The sequence below is a fragment of the Xiphophorus couchianus genome, chromosome 19 (assembly GCF_001444195.1).
Source record: "Xiphophorus couchianus chromosome 19, X_couchianus-1.0, whole genome shotgun sequence".
NCBI lineage: Eukaryota > Metazoa > Chordata > Actinopteri > Cyprinodontiformes > Poeciliidae > Xiphophorus > Xiphophorus couchianus.
Window position 1 is genome coordinate 532356 of NC_040246.1, and position 10095 is coordinate 542450.

Consider the following 10095-nt stretch of genomic DNA (forward strand, 5'->3'; position numbering starts at 1 on the left):
AGAATTACTTCTTACGCTTTTTATCAAATAACGCAGACTTTGAAGGAGATCACATCCAGAAGGCACCAGAACAGCTGCAAACTGAAATGAGAAAGCAGATGTAAGAGTCTCCAAAAGCATCATTCATTTGCGTATTCAACACAAATATCTTCAATTCACTCGTGTCCGAGTGAATCCTCCCCGCTCGTGGCTCTGTGGCTGTTATCTTTGAAAAAATGTGAAACCGCTCCTCCAAGCAGCTGCACACCCCCTCTAAGACAACAGCATTTGCCGTAAATTCCAGAGTCAGACTTGGAGCTCTGAACTTCAGTCCAGTCTATATGTAGAAAACCGTGAGCAGATCTCATACCTGTCTCGTTCTGCACATTCGACGTAGGATGTGATCCATTCAACCTACGTATCAATTATTTCATATCATACCTCCAACTGGTGGAAAACACCAAAACCTTGTAATCACTTGCTTCAAAGGACATGTGTCCAAAGTAATGTTTTGCCAGAATGTTAAACAAATGCAGATCTTTTCTTAAACCAATCTTGTAAAAATAGGATTAAACAAACGAAATAAAACAATAACAAAAGCTTAAAATCGTAGTTGTAAAGCTTACATTCACCATCAAACAATGAATATCAATATGAATTAAACAGTCCAGTTTAAATTACTTTTATAGAAGACTAGATCTTACTGGTTGTTTTTGTCTAAAACATTTTACATACGTTCCTCAAACAAAATTCAAAAGAGACAAACCTGGAGAAATTATAATGTCAATGTATCAGTGAACAAATCCAGACATTTTCAAAATATACCAATTTTACCTAGGTCTTTTGCTTGTCGAATTTAAAGTTTTATCCAAAATCGTTTTAAATGGATATAAATCAAAACAAAAATCCAGTTTAGAAAAATCATTATAATCCCACCTGTGTACTTGTACTGATTAGTGATAACTCTAATCAAAAACAGATTCTTCAAAACATTTCTTAAAACGTTTTACTCCATTAAATTAATGCTCTGAAAATGGCCAGCGCAATAATATTTTTTAATTTCTATAATTATTTTCCCAAGTTAATTAACCAAAATATGCTTCATTATCACTATAAATTTTTTATTGGTTTCAAAATACTTTAGCCCATTGTCAGAACATTTTTCACTATAAATTTTTTATTGGTTTCAAAATACTTTAGCCCATTGTCAGAACATTTTTCAATGGAGAACAACTCAAATCCATTTAAAATAAGCACATATATTACCAGACAATATTTTCCTTTCACTTTTATGTGTTGCACAGATCAGACATGTTCTTCAAAAGTTTGGTTAAGTAATATAAATTTCAGTAATCTCTAATTAAGTAAAATAAACCCATAAAAATAAACCCATAACATATTCTCCCCCTTTTGATGATGCATTAACTATTAAATGCAACATCATGTCCAGCACCCGAAATAAAAATGTTGATGAAACAGGGTTAACATTTTAGCTGAGAACCCCACCGATATGCAATGCTGCCGTTTTCTAAAAAGTAAAGTTTGCAAAACAAACAGAATATGTCATTTAAGCATGTGTTAAACCTTCAAGAATACGATGTTCCCAAAATACTTCACATTACAGGTTTAAAACTCATTATTTCATCGTACTCTTATGACTTACAAATAGCACGTTTACTAATGAAGACACTGTGATGGTCTGGCCTACACCAGCCAGAGAGACGTTGAAGAAGAATCAAAACACAGTTAACAAAGAAAAATCCAAAAAATAAGAAATTGGGCCCAAACTGAGATCAACATAATCAAAACACAATTCAGGCAGTAATAGAACGACTCAAGGCACAAACGGACTTACCAAGACACGAGGGAAACTTAGATACTGGCTGATCAGACCATTAACACACACCAAAGGGTAAGTAAACACACAAACTTAACAAATACAGGTCAGTATACCACTAAATTTACAAACGAAAGAAATTAAACTAAAGACCAAAGTTCCCTGTCCCCTGATGAACGGGTCCAGGGGAAACTAGTAACTCCAAAGAAAAAAAATTAATTTGTAATACTTAACAAAATAGACAGAGAACTGACTCGAATAGCTAAATAAAAGTCAGACTAAGGAAAACAAATTTAAAAACAAAAATCTAAACTATTCCCTAAACAATATATAAAATAATATGAAAAGAAAACAGAAAATCATTACCAAGAGTATCTGTGTGTGACAGACTCAGTGTTTTGATGCTAAAACTTATATTCAACCTTTTCCACATTAGTCCTTACTCACTTTGTATGTGCTTGTCAAACTATTTACCTGAAAGAGAAACTGGTTCACTAAAGCTAGGAAACCAAGCAGCATCAAAATCCTGTCTTATGTGATGGTAAAGACTATCTAAAATTAATTAAACCCTGTAATGTTAGATTTCACAATTGACATTTTAAAGTCACTACACCATTCTGAGCAATCTCTATTGTCAGACCATAGAACAAAGTCTTAAGCCCACCATAAAACCCCCTTTTGACCTCTCGGAGGGGCCGACTGCATGGCAGGAAAAAGAAAAACCAATAAGGATTTCAGGAGGAACTCCCAATTCTATTACTACTTTATGTTGCACGTAAATCATCAGATATGTTTCAGTTTCTTCTAATTAAAATTTGAACTTAAAACCGTTTTTGTTGGGATACCTTTCGGCGTTCCACCACTAAAATTGTAACTTATATACTGATATTTTGTCAGGAGGTACTTTAAACGATGGGAGAGAAAATTATTTGCCTTACAGATGCTTGTACTTGTCTGCTGAGCTGCTATGAGCAGAGGTTACTTCGCACTTAAGATTAGTGGTATGCAAAGGGGCTTCACATGTTAATTAGTTGTATCTAGTGGGGGTAGAAGTTACAGCCCAGCTGTTGCTTGTTCTCCCGTGCTGAATGTCTGTGAGTGAGGGCTGCAACTTCTCCTTGGGCTTCATTATTCTCACGTCTGAATAAACATACTTGTCGCTTTTTCCTGTTTTGTTCTATTTATTTATTTGACCTTAGAACCCATAATTTATTTTCAATTTGTTCAGATGTTTTATTGTATCAGGATTCTATCTTTCAATAACCTTCCAATCTTTACACTGCAGGTCACACTAACTGCTGTTATTGCCTAATTTTAATAATTTAGTCCAGTTTAACACATAGGGAGTTCTAAAAACCGGAAATTTAGCACCACGAGACAGCACGAAAAATACTCTGCAGGGTAATTTCTGCTTCTACTTGGCATCCAAGTGAGAAATTCTTGCTTATTGCATCCACATACAGAGGTGCTGTTTACATTCCCGTTGTATTAAATGACATAAAATACCAAGTGGTATCCTATCTCCAATCCCACAACCTTTCACACCAACATGAATTACAACACAAACACAACACATCTGGCCAGTTTTATAGTCAGTCAAAATTTCAGTCACCAATGTTCAGTCTGTCCTCATTATTTTATCAAAGTTTTACTGTAATTTTATCAAATTTTACTGAAATTTATATCAAATTTACTGAAGCTTCAGAAATTGTCCAATGTTTTATTAACATATTTTCATGTGTCAATTTAATTAATTTTAAACTCCAATCTTCAGGAACCTGTGTAAATCCCCGTGCACGTTTAAAAAGAGACATCTCAAAGTTATGTTAAAATCAAACCACAACCAATAATTTTGTTTTCTGGTACCAGTTTTATTTACTTAACTCTTATTTGTATTAATTTATTTATCTTTTATACTAAAAGACCACGTTTCGCCATCGTTCTACTTCCCCGTTAAGACTCTTCTACGAACCCCGACCATAAAATAGCGTATAGCATGTGTCGCAACTCAGTGTCCATAATAACTTTACAATAAAATGCAGCAAAAACACGTAAATTCACACAAACAGCTCTTTTTAAACGCAGCGTTCCGCTCACACACACACGCACAGACACACGCACTGCCGCGGCCGCAAGCACACAAATCGCCACACACAGAGAAACACAGAGAACACAAAGCACAGTTTCAAACAAATGTAAAAGACAGAAGGGTAAGAAAAAAATAAAACAAAATAAGGCGCCGGCTTCAAAAATACATCAATTTCCAACTTGCAAAGTTAGTCCTCTTGAGTGATACAACTCTCTAATCCAAATATAAGTTCCTATAAAGCGATTCAGCTTGATTCCAAATATAAGTCCTATTTCAAGAGCGATTCAACTCTCCTTTTCACTGTTTTACCAGAGAGAAGTCAATTTAACGTACTTTTTAATCCTTATAGTCTATGTCAGACCGGTGATTTAACCGATATAGGCCAATATAAGTCCGCTGGAGAGAGTCAAAATCTCCGGGCTGATGCACGCCCACACTAACTTTTAATACACACCCAAATTCCTTTTTTATTTAGAGGTACAGTAATAAACCTCGGGGCAAAAAGAACAGACATTAAGAAAAAGCCCAGCATTTACGACGGAGGTTACGTAAGCTCCTGCCGTCTGAAACCGCCACGATTCCCTGTTAATGTGTATTTTTACAGCCAATTACTATACCTCTGACTCTTTTATAAACCCTCTATTTACTTCCGCAGCTTCGAACTCCGCGTGGCTACAGCTAGCCCGGGCCGCACAGCGCCACAAACGACCAAAGAGTAATCAAATAGTACCTTACCGCACCAAGTCGTCTAGCCGAAGCAGGCCGATCTGCCCGCCAAGATTACAATCCCGGACGAGCCCCCAATTGTAAAGGAAGAATAATTATTAAAAACTTTAGACAAATCGTTTGGCTCGTCTTCTTCCTTAAAACCCGGGTCCTCTCAGCGGGCAGGGCAGCCGCTAGAAAGTGGAACCACCACACTGCGCGTTGACGTCACAGATCACAGAGTTTAATCTCATACAAAGCAATCGACAACAAAGCTGCAGAGGAACAGAGATATGCATTTTTCTCATAAAATAAAGACACACAAGGGGAGACAAAACAAACACGAAACAAAGACAAACAGCAAAGACGTCTTTGGAGAGAGAGCCAATGCAAAAAAGCAAAAAGATGGCAACTTTCTGACAATTTAGTGATGACACTAAATTTTATACTGAGTGGGTGTTTTCCTATTTAATTTATGCATTCTAGGCGTTCCTCTTGTTGGCCAACTGGAAACTCCCAGAGAAACTTGGACACTCCCCTCAATCTACGCAAAGATCAAAGGACCATCTGCCTTCTACCAAAACAAAAGAGCGGATAGCTGATTGCTGCGCTCTGACCGCTCTGACCCCCGTGGCTCCCACGGTCATTCTGAGTACAGAACGATCCTGAGATAAGACCTCACAGATACCTGAGAAATCTAACGTCCCTGTCTCCCAAGGAAAATGCTAATTTTATGGCTTCGCCTGTGGCCCGGCCTCACAGTGGGGGTCCCATTGAGAGATCTCCCTTAATCTGCATTTGGTTCCTGTGTCTCTGAATACTTACCCATCTGGTTTAGTTTTAAATGCTTAACACAAACCTGTTCAAAATAAGAGTGTTCCATATATCTTTTAAGATTAACTGTATTAAGCATTAAAAATAATCATATTTCCTTAACAATCTTTTTTCATACTTTGTGTAACTTTTAGGTGCAGAATTCAAAAAGATCAAAGTATTGTAACGTGATTACGTGTGCGTTGGGTCATGAATATTCAACATAAGATACTATTTTCAAAAAAACGGGTGTCAATTATCATTAAACAACCAACAAACCTCCTGTCGCCATTTTGCTGACTAGCATAAGCGCCACCAGGAGGAGCACAGAGCGCCGTAATTCACCTGCAGTTGGCAGAAACTGCGTGTGTGTGGGAGGAAGGGGGATTCATTTCACATCAATTTTAAAGACCAATAGATTCATAAACATGAAAATGAAGATTATATGTATAATTCCAGTACGTTTAAGATTTATAAAGCCACAGTATACTTCTAGTTACTTATAGCTTTTACCCATTAATTATCTTTTTCTTCATTTCAGTTAGCGAAAATGTTTTCTCAAATTTCACTCAACGTTTTATTAACTATAACTACCTTAATCCACCGACTGATTTTAAACACAGATTATACACGATGCCATTCATTTTTGTGAACTCTTTGTGTTTATGGCACACAACATGCATTTGACGCCCAAACCCTCGGAGATTGCCTTCCTACGTCACAGGACAGGCGAGGAAAACCTTCTAAAGGTTTCTAAATGAATAAATGTGACGTGTATACTTTGAAAGAAATTTTAATAAAGCCTGCAGCAGGACTTGAAATAATTCTCATAAAACCTAAGCAATGAAGTAAGTTGGAGCTCAAAGAATACCTTGGAATTCATAGCTTTTAATGTTCGCTTTAAAATGGCAATTTTCTGAAAACTGCAAATGTAACTTTTGTAAAGAATGTTTTTTTTTACATGAATGTGTTTAAATTGTCACCATGTTGTGACAGTTTGTTATGAAACGGATAATCTGTGAACAAAATCGATCTCTTCCACCTCCACCCAGAGCTACTACTGCAATCTGCAGAAATGTACCACTCCCAACCAATCAGAGCCAGGAGGAGGGTCTTACCACTGCCAATCAAATACATGTACATGCTGCTAAATTGCGGAGAAACAACTTACTCTTATAAGACAACCATTTGTCATCATGGCTATGTTAACTAGCTTTAGCTCTAGTTAGCATTTTCTAACTTTGATACTCGGCAGTGTAGCAGGGAGTTAGCAAATGCCAACTACTGCAGAAAAACGAAAAGAAAATTCCCACATGTTGTCGATGTCACGGTAAAAGTTTTAACAAATGTGCAAAAAAAAAAAAAGAAAAGAATCCTTATAAAAGTTACATACTGCAGCTTTACAGATAAAATAGCTTTAAACAATAGTCGCGATCCTGTGACCAGTTTTATATGTACTCCACTTGGCATCACCCCAGCAACACAGAGGTTTATTTAATTAGCTCTGATTTAAATGCTTTGCTAATTAGTGAGGAAAAATAATTACATTCATTCACCATCCTTTGGGGCACCTTTCCACTTGGCTTGATTGCAGATGTGCAAATTAAAATAGATAGACCCCGAGTGCATATAAAAAGAACCTCAATCATCTTCCGTGGCAAGAAACAGGTGGACACGGGCAAATGACGTTCAATTTTACCGCCGTTAGTCAAAACACAGCGACATTTCACCTAGACTTGGCTTGCATGCATTTTAGAGCCCTCTCCTCTGTGGGGGTAGTGTTTCTCCATCACTATAATCGAGAGCGAAATGAGAGAAAATTGGGCTTTTTGCGGGGTTGTAAACGATGACCTCCAATGACAAGCCGTTTTTAAACGAACAAATCTTTTGACTTGTACTTCAACTGTGATGGACTTTCCAGATGATTTACTACTTCTTTTTGTCTTTATTACAAGAAATGATCAGATTGGAGGTTCTGCAGGGAGGAAAAAAAGGGCGATTTTTGCTGCTGGAAACACATTTATAAGACTTACGCAGATCACTCAGAAAACACGAGAGTAAATGAAGTAGAAGAAGCTTCCAAATGAGGCATGAGCATTTTTATGCGATAGTGACTTATGATGTGGTTAGATTATTGTTAAATTTGTAATGTGCTGTGCAGAATTTGGAATAGCTTCTGTATTAGATAATATATTATAATAAAAGTCACCACTTTTATTATAATAAAAGTGATCAGAAAAGTGATCACTTCCATCTTTAATCACATCTTTTCTGCCAGGAGAAAATGCTCCATTGGAGAAACTTTTTCATAATTTTTCACATTATGACCACTGAACTCAATGGATTTAATTGGGATTTTACATCATTTTAGCCAGAAAACAGCACATATTTCCAAAGTGAAACGTGAAGTACAGGGTTGTCAACATATTTACAAGTAAGGACTGAAAATATGAAAAATGAAAAAGATATACTTTTAGCTTCACTAAATAAAATGAAATGGTAAACAGATTCTATGGAACACAAAGCCTGGAAAAATCCGAGAACTTTTTTATTTGAAAATTAAAGGAGTACAACACAAATGCAAGCATACTCAAATTTTTGTCATGATTTCGCTAGTTGAGAAGAATGCCACCACTCAGACAACCGGTAGAGGTTAGTCAACTCAGCATCTTTAATTACTTTGAGTGGAATCTCGAACAGACACAGGCTGGAGAACTGGTAGCTCTGGTCACTCCAATGACTCAACTCAGGATAAGGAAATACCTACGGGACATAATCAGAGAACGAGGCACAGCCGGTTCCATGAAGAAGACTATGGCGTAATCAATTAACCAATAAATGGGCAAACACTACACACAATAGAGCTAAAAGTAACATACAAGCAAAACAAAATCCAAATCCCCACACAGTTAACAGGACATTTTTTAGTTTTGGGTCTCTGGGTGAAGATTGGTGAGAAGAAAGCCACTGTTTAAAGAAAAACGTAATGTCTGAGGTCACATTTAGAGTTTGCCACAAGCCGTATGGTAAATATGGAGAAAAAGGTTCTCTTGCAGAATGAGACCAAAATTTAACCCTATGCCCAAACTCAAAAAATTTTCAGACTAAAACATCACATTTTTCCCTTAACACATAAACCCTACTTTGAAGCATATTGGTGGAGGCATCAAGCTGTTTGGATTCGACCTCAGCAGCAAGAGGGATGGAGGGCATATCATTTGATAAACCTCTACTCCACCCTGTCTGTGGTGGCGCTACACAAAGAACCACTGAAGAAAATGACATGAAAACCTCAGAAGAAGACAGAGAACTTCCTTCTTCACGAAATGTTTACAAAAATGGAGTGGAGTCAGATTTTATCCGGGTTTAGGATTTCTCCTTTGTCTTTGGTAAAACACCAAGAGCCACTTTTACTGCCATCGCTAGACTAGCGTGTTTCATTTGGTTGTATTTACCCAGAATGCCCTGCGCCATAGCGCACTTCCTGCTTTTGGAGTCTCAAGCCCCTAAAAAGAGCTTTATGGTGTTTTCCAAACTGATGGATGTCAATGACGTTTGTTTTATTTTCTCAAATCTGTTCTTGAATTCTTCAATTTCAGAGCATCATATTTGACTTTTAGGTATCATGTAGCCTACTTTATGTCAACATTTAGGTTTTTAATTTAAGTGATTAATAGATCTTTCAGGTCTATTAAAGATCTAATAATCACTTAAATTAAGTGATCTATTAATCACTTAAATCTAGCCTGGTTGCCCTAGCAACCAGGCTAGATTTCTGCTAGCCTGGTTGCTAGTGCAACCCAGGCTAGCAGAAATCAGCATAAAAGCGTAATGACTATTAAATTCTATCATTTAAAAACTATTTTCTAAATGAACTCAGGTTAACTTTCTGCTATCAAAATTAGAAAGAAATTAGAACGAAAACTTCAGACCGATTTTAAACGTGCGCCATAATGCTAACTTGATGAGCAGGCGGCTAATTCCTTTTTGAAGACCCATAAAGCAAATCGATTCTTTTTCGTTTTCTTTTGCTATAAATACTTTTTTTTTTTCTGAGCTCTAACGTTCACTGTGCCTGACTCTATCTCCGGTCCGACTGCAGAACCGTTTCTGTGAAGTGTTTGCTCCACAACATCAAACCAGGATTCCAGTGTCTGAGCTTAATGAACTACATTGAAATGTAAATGGGACTCACTTGAAGGTAGCTGTTTAAGGCTGAGCTTGTTTGTTCTTCTGCTCTAACAAGGACATTCAACAACCTCGTTTGAAGGTAGCACATTGGAACACAACATTTTCTTCAGCACTGCTAAATTTACATTGTAATATTTCAATTTAAATCCTTCAAAAAAAACAAAACATCAAAACGTTTACCTCCGTGGCATTTGAGTCTGCCAAACTCAGGGAGCAGACCAGACAGATGTTAAATGCGTTAAAGAGCAGTTCCTTTAAACATTTTTTTTAAAAACAACCCCACACTCAGGTGCAGACGCCAAACCTTTTCCTGAACCAATTTTCCTAGCAGGACTTTTATCAGCGGCTCTGAAGTCATAATTCCATGATGGAGTGGAGGTGGAATCTAATCCGACCCCACCTTGAACAATGTAATGTTATATAAAGGCCTTTCACAGTACATTAGTCTTGAACTGTGGATTTGATAACCACCCACCTAACA